This window comes from Ovis canadensis, chromosome 19, assembly GCF_042477335.2.
Source record: "Ovis canadensis isolate MfBH-ARS-UI-01 breed Bighorn chromosome 19, ARS-UI_OviCan_v2, whole genome shotgun sequence".
NCBI lineage: Eukaryota > Metazoa > Chordata > Mammalia > Artiodactyla > Bovidae > Ovis > Ovis canadensis.
The window spans coordinates 37729163-37739833 of record NC_091263.1 but is presented as its reverse complement, the minus strand read 5'-3'; the positions used below and the strand labels follow the sequence as shown (position 1 = coordinate 37739833).

Genomic DNA, 10671 nt, shown 5'->3' with positions numbered 1-10671 from the left:
GCCCGCGGGGAGGACAGCGCACTGGCTTGCAGGGACCGGCACCGCGGGCAGGAGGGCCGGCACCGCGGGACTAAGCGCTGTGTCAGCCGCCCTTCGCGCTCGCTGCGCTTGGTACAGAGCCCTCGCCTGTCCCCGTCCCTGGTAGGACATTTCACACACATAGGGAAACAGGCTCAGATTCTTCAGTCTCCACCTTGGTCTTGACAAGGGAGACGGGAAGCAAATAGGAACCCGTTTATACAGCCTTAGCTCCAATTCTTCAAATAAAAACTGTATACATGAAGACTGGGAAAATGCATCAGTTATTCCAAAGACGGCTGGGTTATACCTTAGTTTCTTTACAACAATCAAAAGTAGTTTTCATATATCTTTTCCAAAATTAATAAGCATTGGTCTGAAACAAATACTAGAAATGATAAGAGAACAGAGAAAGGCCTATGATTGGCAAGTGAGATTGTCAATATAAAATAGCTCACTCGTTATTCAACTAAAATGAGTCATTGTGTTACAAGAGAAATAAAAAAGGGGGTTTTCCTAACAACAAACAAAGGGAAGAGTGAATGGCAAAACAGGCCTGTAAGAGTTAAGCAACCCTAGTTCTACTTTAACTTTTATTATTCACAGTACACGTACCTAGACTTGTCCTTCACAAAAGAATTCCACAATCACTCTCTGAGTCTGTGTGAATCATATACTCCACTGAATCACCTGGCGTTCATTTTTTTTTTTAATTGGAGTGTAGCTGCTTTACAATGTTGTGTTAGTTTCTGTTGTACAAGGAAGTAAATTAGCTATATTTGCCCACACTCCCCTGTAGCATTCTTCATTTCAGAAAGGTCATAAACCAAGAGCCCACCAGACCGTTACCTAGCTGTCTGATGCCACTTGTGGCCATTTGGAAATTCTGCAGAAGAAAGAAGGCAACAACTTTACTGCTTTGATCCTGCTCGCTTACCCCAGACCATGAGCCCTGCCTGTAAGACGTCCCCCTATTCCCCAGGGAGGCGGGCACAGTTTCAGAGGAACTCGCCTCTGATGTTCCATCTCTGCCTGGCAACGAAATAAAGCTACTTTTCCTTGTTCCTCCAAAACTCTGTCAGCACTGGTGCACAGAGGGCTATCTGGATGAAGGACAAAAGCTTTATTAGTGTCTTTTCACTCTTTTCAGTGAATGAAATAGAATACCTAAGCATGGTGGGGAGAAGGGTGAGAGGAAGAAACAGCATTGCTCAGGAGAAAATAATGAATCGAACAGTTTAAAATACGCTTGTTCCCAAAGTTTGCTCGCTGAAAAGTTAAAAGCCGAAAATCTCCTTGGGAGAGAGGCTGATGGATCCTTTCAGTGCCATTCTGCCTTCTGTCCCCGAACCACCACTCTGTGACCTTGATCAATTCTTTTTGGCTTCTAGCCATAAAACATGATCAGTTTATCCATTTGCCAAACAAGAGTAGGCCAAGCAGTGTCTCAGGTTTGTTCTAGCTAATAATGGCTGCAGTATTCATGATAGCATTGCCTTTTATGATTATATATAACCATTACAGGTTATAGATTAATAACAGTTACATAAGATATACTATCACGATGGGCTATTGAAAGTAAGATGGTCACTCTAGACAGGTGAAGGATGAGAGAAAGCAAAGTGCAAGAATGATAGAGCTATGAGAGAAAGGTATGTGTGTGTGTGTGTGTGTGTGTGTGTGTGTGTGTGAGAGAGAGAGAGAGAGAGAGAGAGGGAAGGAGGGAGGGCAAAGGGGGATTACAAGTACACAGTATATACATTATCAGTCTCGGTCTATAGAATTATATAGTTCTGTGATCTACAGAATTTCAAAGAACTGTGCTTACCTCCAATATAAGTTTCTTTACACAGGAAACATCTGGCTCCTAAACAAGGAAGCTCTGACCTGCCCGGGTCCTGCCCAGAGGTGGCACCAGCACTGTGCACCCTGGGTCAACCAAGAATCCTGTGGGGAAGAGAGGACAGCTGTGAGCCTGGCAGGGTCAGCAGATGTGGCTGGAAAAGCACTCGCGCCTCTTTCTTCTTTTGTGCTCGGCCCCCGGGTCACCGATGCTGCCATCTGTGCCCCTTTCACCCCCCATTTGCCTCCTTTCCCTCGCCTTCATTCACAGTCACCATCTGCTCCTGCATTCATTTCATCCCTCCCTACCCCCACCACCCCAAGTCTACCCAGTCATCCATAGCTATGTCTTTCAATAGGGGTAACAACAAATGGCTACTGAACAAAAACATCTCAGCAAGCAGGTTTCTTGGATTAAGCCCTGGTTATTAAAACCAAAAAGGAAAACATGATCATTCACCATTTATTTTTAATTGGGTAACTTTATCCTGAAGCGAGCCATCACACAGAGTAGCTCACATTTCTTCTTGCTTCTGTGAAATGTGTTCATTGATAAGAAGCTCAGCAAACCAGTGGGAAAGGAAACTTATAGCTTTGTCTTATAAGACAAACTTATAAGAGCTTTGTCTTATAGTTCAAGAATTACCTTTAATAGGATAAAATGAGGCTGATATTAGATGAGAGAAAATACAAATCAAAAAGGCCCCACTGTACTTTTAATTCTGGTGTCTATACACTGTTAGTAGAAAGGGATACACAGACTTGGAAGACAGTTTTTTTGGTTTCTTTCTGCTTTTTTATCATTTGCATATGCTGTATATTTTTAATGTGTTAAAGAAAGCTACTGCCTTGGTCTAAGCAGTCAAGCTACTACAGTAGCTTGAATAATGGTTTTTCGACCTCCACTATTGGTCTCCACAGATCATCCTCAGCAAAGCAGCTGGAGTGAGTCCCTTAAAGCACAGGTCAGACCATGTGAACCCTGCTCAGAACCACGCCTCCATTCCCCATCTCACTGTAAGCCACTTCCGCCCAGTGGCCTCCATGTCCTGACCTCCCGTGACCCTCCAGGCTCTCCCTCCGCTCTGGCCTCTGTGTTAAACCAAGCAGGGGGCCACTCCCATCACAGGGCCTTTGCACTAGCTCTTCCCTTTTCCTGGAATGCTCTTTCCTTATGTAGATCCATGACTTGCTCCCTTACATCTTCCAGGTCTTTGATGAAATGTCCCTCTTTAGGGAGTCTTTCCCAGATTATCCAACATCTAACTGCAACCCCACCCCTAGTCTCATCACCCTTTATCCTTCTCCTCTGTTTTATCTATTTTCCCCCGCCCTCAGAGGATGGATCAACTTCTAAAATACTGTGAAGCTTACTTTTAAAAAATATCCTCGTCACTGGGCTTCCCTGGTGGCTCAGTGGTAAAGATTCCACCTGCCAACGCAGGCCATGTGGGTCACATCGCTAACTGAGAAGACCCCACGTGCCTCGGAGCAACCAGGGCTGGGCACCACAGCTACTAAACCTGCGCCCTAGAGCCCAGGAGCTGCGACTACTGACGCCCATGTGCCCCAGAGCCCGTGCTCTGCAACAAGAGAAGTCACCTCAGTGAGAAGCCCGCGCCCTCAAACCAGAGAGTAGCCCCCACTCGCCACAACTAGAGAGAGCTCACACAGCAGCGAAGACCCAGCACAGCCAAAAATAAATGAACACGTAAAATTATTTTTTAAAATCCTCCACTGCAAGAGTGTAAACTCAGTGGGAGAGGTCAGAGATCTGCGCCTCTTTCGTTTACTCCTGTGTCCCAAGAGCTAGTAAGTGCTCAAACAATGTGTACGGAGTGAATGAATGAATGGCACCCTTAATGGGAGACACTGTTGATTGATCCAGCACCAGTTCCTCTCCTCTCCCTGACTAAGAACCCTCCTTTGGTTTGGGGCGATGGTGTGCCCAGCCCCGTGGGCTCACGTCCGCTCTCAGTCTGTCGTGCCCCAGTCCCCTCCCCCGTGATCTTCTGCAGCTCGTGGGAGCCAAGAGACACAACTCTGGCTGATGTAATGCAGAGAAAGGTACCTGCCGGAACCCATCGACACTGTTTGCAACCTGACGTGTGAGCGTGTACAGGGAGCGTGGCGCCATGCCCCAACCAGCCCAGGACAGCCGTGGTGTGTGTCCAGGGAACCAGGGCACCCACAGCCCCACTCCACTCCCCAAAGTGTGCCAGTCTGTACAACAAATCATATGGCCCAGAGGAGCTTGGAGCATCGTGCTGGGTCTACACAGTCTTCAACAACCCATGTGAGGATTCATATTCATGTTTAGCTGCCTTTGACAAGAAAGGGTTGAGATTAGGGATCTTGAATCCTCTGTAGCTCTGAGATTCAGGCTTCAAGGGCATCGTTTTCATGAGTTTGTTTGTTTTTTTAACTAGTTTAGTTGTGCTGTAACTTAAGAAAAAAAAATCTTTGGAATTAAAACTGTGGTAATTCTCATGTTCCTAATTGCCATTAACCACAAAGAGTTTGCAAAACTTGTCCAAGCAGAGAGATCTTTTTTTCACTTGAAGAGGACTCTTGAGTATCGGGGAAAGAAATACTCAGTCCTGCTATGCAGCTCTTCCTTCCTTCTCTTTCGAGCCCTGGGTCTAGCCCCATTGTCTCAGGATGTGCAGTTGGGCATCTATTATCCTGTAAATCCCACAGTTACTAGGGAATGAAAGATGGATCCTGTCTGCTTTATGCAGACCTAGAGGGGAGAGTGCAGGCATAAAACCAGATGGAGTAAGGATATTTCATGGCTCCTTCAAAATGTTGACAATTTTATTAACTACTCACTTTCATATTTCAGTAATATGGTGAATAATTTGGGATTCGAAGAAATACCTTTACATACATCTTTCACTGCTGTGGTAGTATTTCCAGGGACACCAGAGCCTATTCAAGTCCCAAGCATGTTGGATTATTCGCAAAAATGATTATGGGTGATGATACTCAGAGCTGCAATTCACTAAGACTTCCTTCCATCCCATCCATCTCTGACTTGACAGGTAAAGGAGGGGCGATTTTGCAGGACAGTAAAATGTGGGGCAATTTATGGTTTTAAACTTGTTCAGTGTTCAGACTCACCCAGGAGCTTTCCCCCACGGCAGTGTGCTGTTCCTTCCGCAGGTAAAGCACCTGGAGCGTCGGGGAGGATGAACGTAAAGCAAGGAGCATCGAGTCCTGGGTTCTGGTCAGCGCCTCGTTTCCAGCGGCCACCTAGACTGGGTCATTTCAACATCTTCTCCTTGGCCTTCTATTCTTGGCCTTGCCTGTTGTAAGGGTAACAGCCAGGATGTGTGAAGTTTGGCCGTTCAAAGAAAATCTCAGTGGCTTCACACAAGTGTGCTTCTGGCCCCAATCAGGCCTGTCTGGGTTTGGTGCTTCTCCGAGATGTCCCCAGTCTAGCCTGCTTCAATCTTGCGGTGCCTCTTTATCTTACACAGGTTGATACTCATTGACTGCTGTGGCAGAGAAAAAGCTTGATGAATTGAGCACTGCCTCTCAAACACTCCTGCCTGCCAGCAACATCTGCCCCCGCCACACACATTTCAGTGGCAAAGTGAATCCAAGGGTGACTTCAAAACACTCTGTCCTTTGGCTGCGCGAGGAACATCAGCCACACGATGGAACCAAATCAGAGTTTTCCACGGATGTCTGAGGACGTGTGTATGCACGTGTTTATGTGCTTCATCGCTGAGTCTCGTCCTGCTCTCTCCGACCCATGAACTACTGTAGCCCACCAGGCTCTTCTGTTCAAAGGATTCTCTAGACAAGAATACTGGAGCGGATTGCCATTTCCTTTTCCAGGGGATCTTCCCAACCCAGGGATCGCGCCTGAGTCTCTTGTGTCTCCTCCACTGGCAGGTGGATTCTTTCCCACTCTTGTCACCTGGGAAGCCCGTGTGTGCGTATATGCGTGTATGTACGTATACAAACGCACAAACATATATACACATATTTAGAAATATACACATATATATGTTGCAGAATGCTTTGCCCAGATGCATAAATAAATAAATATAACAAATGAAAGGGGGACAGTTGAGGCTTGTTTTTAGCTCTTGTCATTCTTCTACACTTAAGGGGGACTGTGGTTTGACAATCCCTGGACAGTTCTAAAACACCGTGATGTGACCCAAGGCCAGGAATCAAGTAACTCCATAAGCTACCAGCTCAAAAATAAGAGATCAGAACAATGACCAAAGCAGATATAATGACAATAAGGTATCTCATAGCATCTGTACTATGTGAGAAAGTCAAGCAATTCATGAGGGACGTGAAAAGACAGGAAAAACCGATCATATGAGGGTCTGAATAAATATGATTTCGATAGTGTGAAGATGATACAGGTCCCCAAATTCTAGTATATAAACTCTTAGCTGCCACTGAATTCAGTTTATCATTCACATCAAAAAGCAGCGAAAAATCTGGGTGTTAATTGGGAAAGATATGTCATATAAAGTTATTAGTGGGTGCACAAGGAATGTGAACTTCAAGATAAATAGAGTGGTGGATAAAAGAATCTAATAATGTATTCGGTAGAGAAATGATTAATAACTGGAAAGCCAAGTAGATAGAAAAAGTCTAAGATGATTTGCAAGCCAGGGCCAGAGCTGAGAACAGAAGTTGAAAATGTTCAGAGACTAGAAGCATTCTAACACTCCAGACTCTGAATCACTTGTCTTTCTTCAAACTCAGATTAACAAGCTTGTTCGCTGCTTGTCTGCTGTGTGCAAGGTACAGGAACCGGGGAAACTGCCAGTATAAGAAAACACATAGGAGTGCCTGTCCTCGGGGAGCTTAATCCTGCTAGGAGCAGAAGGATAATGAGCCACTTAGAGACAGAATGATCACTGCAATGTAGCATCTGCTCTTGGCTGTGCTCTAGTTTGAAGGCAGAGGTGGGAGAACCAAGGACATAAGCAACGTGACAAAGCGTCCAGTGCAGCGGTCACGGTCCACATTCTTTTTCATGTAAACAATGACGGCTGCTGGAAGGAAGGGACACATTTCAGCAAGCACTGAAGCGATGTATCACTCACTCACCGCCCTTCACAGAAATCACTTACAGGGGCGTCCCTGGGGGTACAGTGACTATGAATCCGCCTGCCAATGCAGGAGACATGGGTTCAGTCCCTGTTGGGGGAAGATCCCACATAACTCGGAGCAACTAAGCCCAGGATCCTCAACTACTGAGGCCTTGGTCTACAATGACTGAAGCCTATGTGCCCTAGAGCCTGCTCTCTGAACAGGAGAAGCCGCTACAGTGAGAAGCTCGCGCGCTGCGAGAGTAGCCCGGCTCACTGCAGCTTGAGCCAGCCCGAGCACAGCGATGAAGACCCAGCACAGCCAAAACTAATAAATAGATACATTTTTGAAAATTACTTACGGACTTAACATTAGCCATCCGAAAGCTTAATCAAAACTAAGGACCCAAGAAGAAGACGGAGTCATACACTGGGCTTGAGAATCACTGCTACCCAAACAGAGATACATACAGCCCCTCTGAGTGGACCAGAGCTTGGGTCCAGGACTGCACTCTTGAGATGGCTGATGCTTTGTTACGAGTTTCCTGTGTGCCTGGGCTTCCCGGCAGCCAGACAGAGCACTTCCTCTAAGTCAGAGGACCTAGTTCTCATTCTGTCACTGACCAGAAAGCACATATTAAATGCTTTCTCTGAGCCCAGTTGATACACATGCTTTGCACATATCCTCTCACGGAATTTACAGCAATCTTGAGACGTAGGTACTATCATCTCTATTTTTTATGATCACAAGTCACTTTCTGTGAAGACGGAGGGTCAAGACTGAGTGATTTCCTGGGTCTTAATGAGCTTTCATTTTCTATCACTCTGTGAATTCAGATCTTAGCTCACAGGATGTACCTTAACCTTCGTCCTATCCTCTGGGACCCTGTCCCTCCACTGCCTACATATACCTCCAGGTTCCTCCTTTTCATACAGTTTAGAGCACTATTCTTGATTCTTTAGACACTGCCCAGCTTCCATGCAGGCAGATTCTTTACTGTCTGAGCCACCAGAGAAGCCCAGGACAGAGGACCTGGAGAAGCACATCTATGGGGTGGGGAGGCGAGGCGAGGCATGGATACTGGTTTCTCGGGAGCAGTGTTTCTTAGGGTGTGGCCTTGAGTCCACTATACGTGGCAGGGGTTTTCCTGGATGGATTATACATGTATCACAGGGTCAAAGTCTTTTCTTTGGAGACAGCAGACACAAACCCATAGATTTTCATTTTGCTACACAACTAGGACTATTTATAAACACAGTTTAAAAATAAGGGAAACTAAAACTTGATTTACATAAGCTAAAATACCAGGCCATTATTAGACTTTGTTCAAGGCTTTAACTTTATATTCCATCAAGAAGTCTGGCAACCACCCAGTGCCTTGGCAGCATTGCAAAGCCTCTGCTGAGAATGTGCGCGCAGGAGATGCAGGGTCCCCAGAGCTTTCCTGGGATGAGTCCATGTTACATGACTGCATCTGCGCTGTCTTTGCTGGTCTTGGTCCTAGACTATTGTTCCTACTGATGCATGAATTAATATAGCTGAGGAACTATGCTGGGATTTGCTTTTACTGATCATTATGTTGGCTGGCTGAAGCACTTTCAGAGATCTTATTGTTACTGTGTTCACCCTAAGGTTTAGCCATCTTGAGGTTCTTTTGTTCTAGAAAGGCTGAACACACAGGATTGACAGAGGCAGGACTTTTACACTGCTGTAAGGAGTCAAGATCTAAAAAGTCAGAAAGGCACTGATCTACAATCCAGCCTGACATCGTTTGAGCTTTATGACAGGGCTGTTGTCCTGCTGGCAGGAGTCTCCTTGGGTTGGCTAAGATGCTTGGGCAGCAAAGTGACGGAGCTCCTTCAAATTTATGTCAGGTCTGTCTCTGGAAAAGCAGAGCATGTTGGGATTAGCCAGGCCCCCAGCAAAAGCTCTCGCTGTGCCAGGCTTGGGCTTAGAAGAACAGAGTGGTGAAGCTCTTATTATTCTGAAACACTCAAGCATAAATTCTGCTGATGATGGTTTGGCCCAATGCCTTGGGTGGTGATGTAATCGATGAATACAAAAAGGCAAAACCCTTTTCCTGCAACAGTATTTCCTACCTCACTCAGCTCAAGTGTCCCCAAATCCAAAAATCTGTCCTGATCTCGCCAAGCAACCATGGAGTTTGCCACTTTACTTTGAAATGTTGCGTTTGTGTGTCCCTTGGTCTGTGGCATGTCTGCTGAGGACAGGGACCAAGCCTCACTCACCTCTGTGTGCCCCATGCTGGGATGGGGCTGATCAACAACTGCTGGGCTGGATTCAACTTGAAAAAGAACGTGACGGACAGAAAAGTCCAGCCCCTGCCTATCTAGTCATAGTCTACCCTGCGAGAGGCACGGCTCCAGAGAGAACCCAATGCCGTTTGCAGCAACAAGGATGGATTCAGAGGTTACTATACTAAGTCCAGTAAGCCAGACAGAGAAATACCATGTGATTATCGCTTATAGGTAGAATCTAAAAAGGTAAGAATCAAATGAGTTTATTTACAAAACAAAAAGACTCAAACTTATAGTTACATCAAAGAGGAAGGGGGAGAGGGATAAACCAGAGGAGTTCGGGATTAACATAAATACACTAGTATATAAAAACAGAAAACCAATAAGAACCTATTGTACAGCACAAGGGACTCCACTCAATACTCTGAATGACATAGAAGGGCAAGGAATCTGAAAAAGCTGGAGATATATAGATGTAGATTATATATAGATAGATAGATAGATAGATAGATATACACACACACATATACACATATATATGAAAGTGTTCCTGGTTTAGTTGTATCCAACTCTCTGCAACCCCATAGACTGTAGCCCGCCAGGCTCCTCTGTCCATGGAATTTTCCAGGCAAGAATACTGGAGTGGGTTGCCATTCCCTTCTCCAGGGGATCTTCCCAACCCAGGGATCAAACCTGGGTCTCCTGCAGTGTAGGCAAATTCTTTACTGTCTGAGCCAGCAGGGAAAATGTGTGTGTGTGTGTGTGTGTATGCATGTATATATGTGTGCGTGTGTATATATGTGTGTGTGTGTGTGTGTGTGTGTGTGTGTATATATATATATATATATATATATATTCCCTACAGGATGAAATGGCAACCCACTCCAGTATTCCTGCCTGGAAAACTCCATGGACATAGGAGCCTGGCAAGCTACAGTACATGGGGCTTCAGAGAGTCAGATATGACTCAGCAACTAAACCACCATTATATACATCTGAATTACTTTCCTATACACCTGAAATTAATACAAAAACTATATTTCAATATTTTAAAAAGTAGTATAGGCCTCCAGACCCCAAGTCAGGACAAAGGAAAGGGGTAAACTCAAGTGTGGTTACAAAGCCTACACATTATGGAAGTAGCAGAGCTGGAAATTCAAACCCAGGCCAGTTTGTTTCCAAAAAGAACTCGGTCACTACAGCTGAAGGCAGGGCGGGTCATTATCTGCCCAAAGCTGAGGCATGCCGTGTGGGAGAGCAGACAGAGTGGAAAGGAGGCCGGTGTGGTGAAAGCCTTGGCAAACACAACGAGCATTTAGTCCTGAGAAATAGGAGGAAAGCAGAGAGACTGGGGTGGGGATTGGGGCATAGGCTGGTACCACAGCGGTCCTCCAAAGATGTCCACACCCAGTCTGTGGAACTTATGAGTATGTTACATTATGTGGCAACAGAGACTTTGCAGATGTGTTAAACTAAGAATCTTGAG

General features: G+C 45.6%; 1 long non-coding RNA gene across 1 annotated transcript in view; it reads right to left on the bottom strand.

The window, feature by feature from the left end:
* Positions 1-1846: 1846 nt before the first annotated feature.
* The window catches only part of LOC138424621 (uncharacterized), a 290785-nt gene continuing 281960 nt past the window's right edge, over positions 1847-10671 (bottom strand). Inside the window, exon 4 of the long non-coding RNA XR_011250889.1 lies at positions 1847-1965. This is a non-coding gene — a long non-coding RNA (uncharacterized lncRNA). The remainder of the gene's footprint in view (positions 1966-10671) is intronic.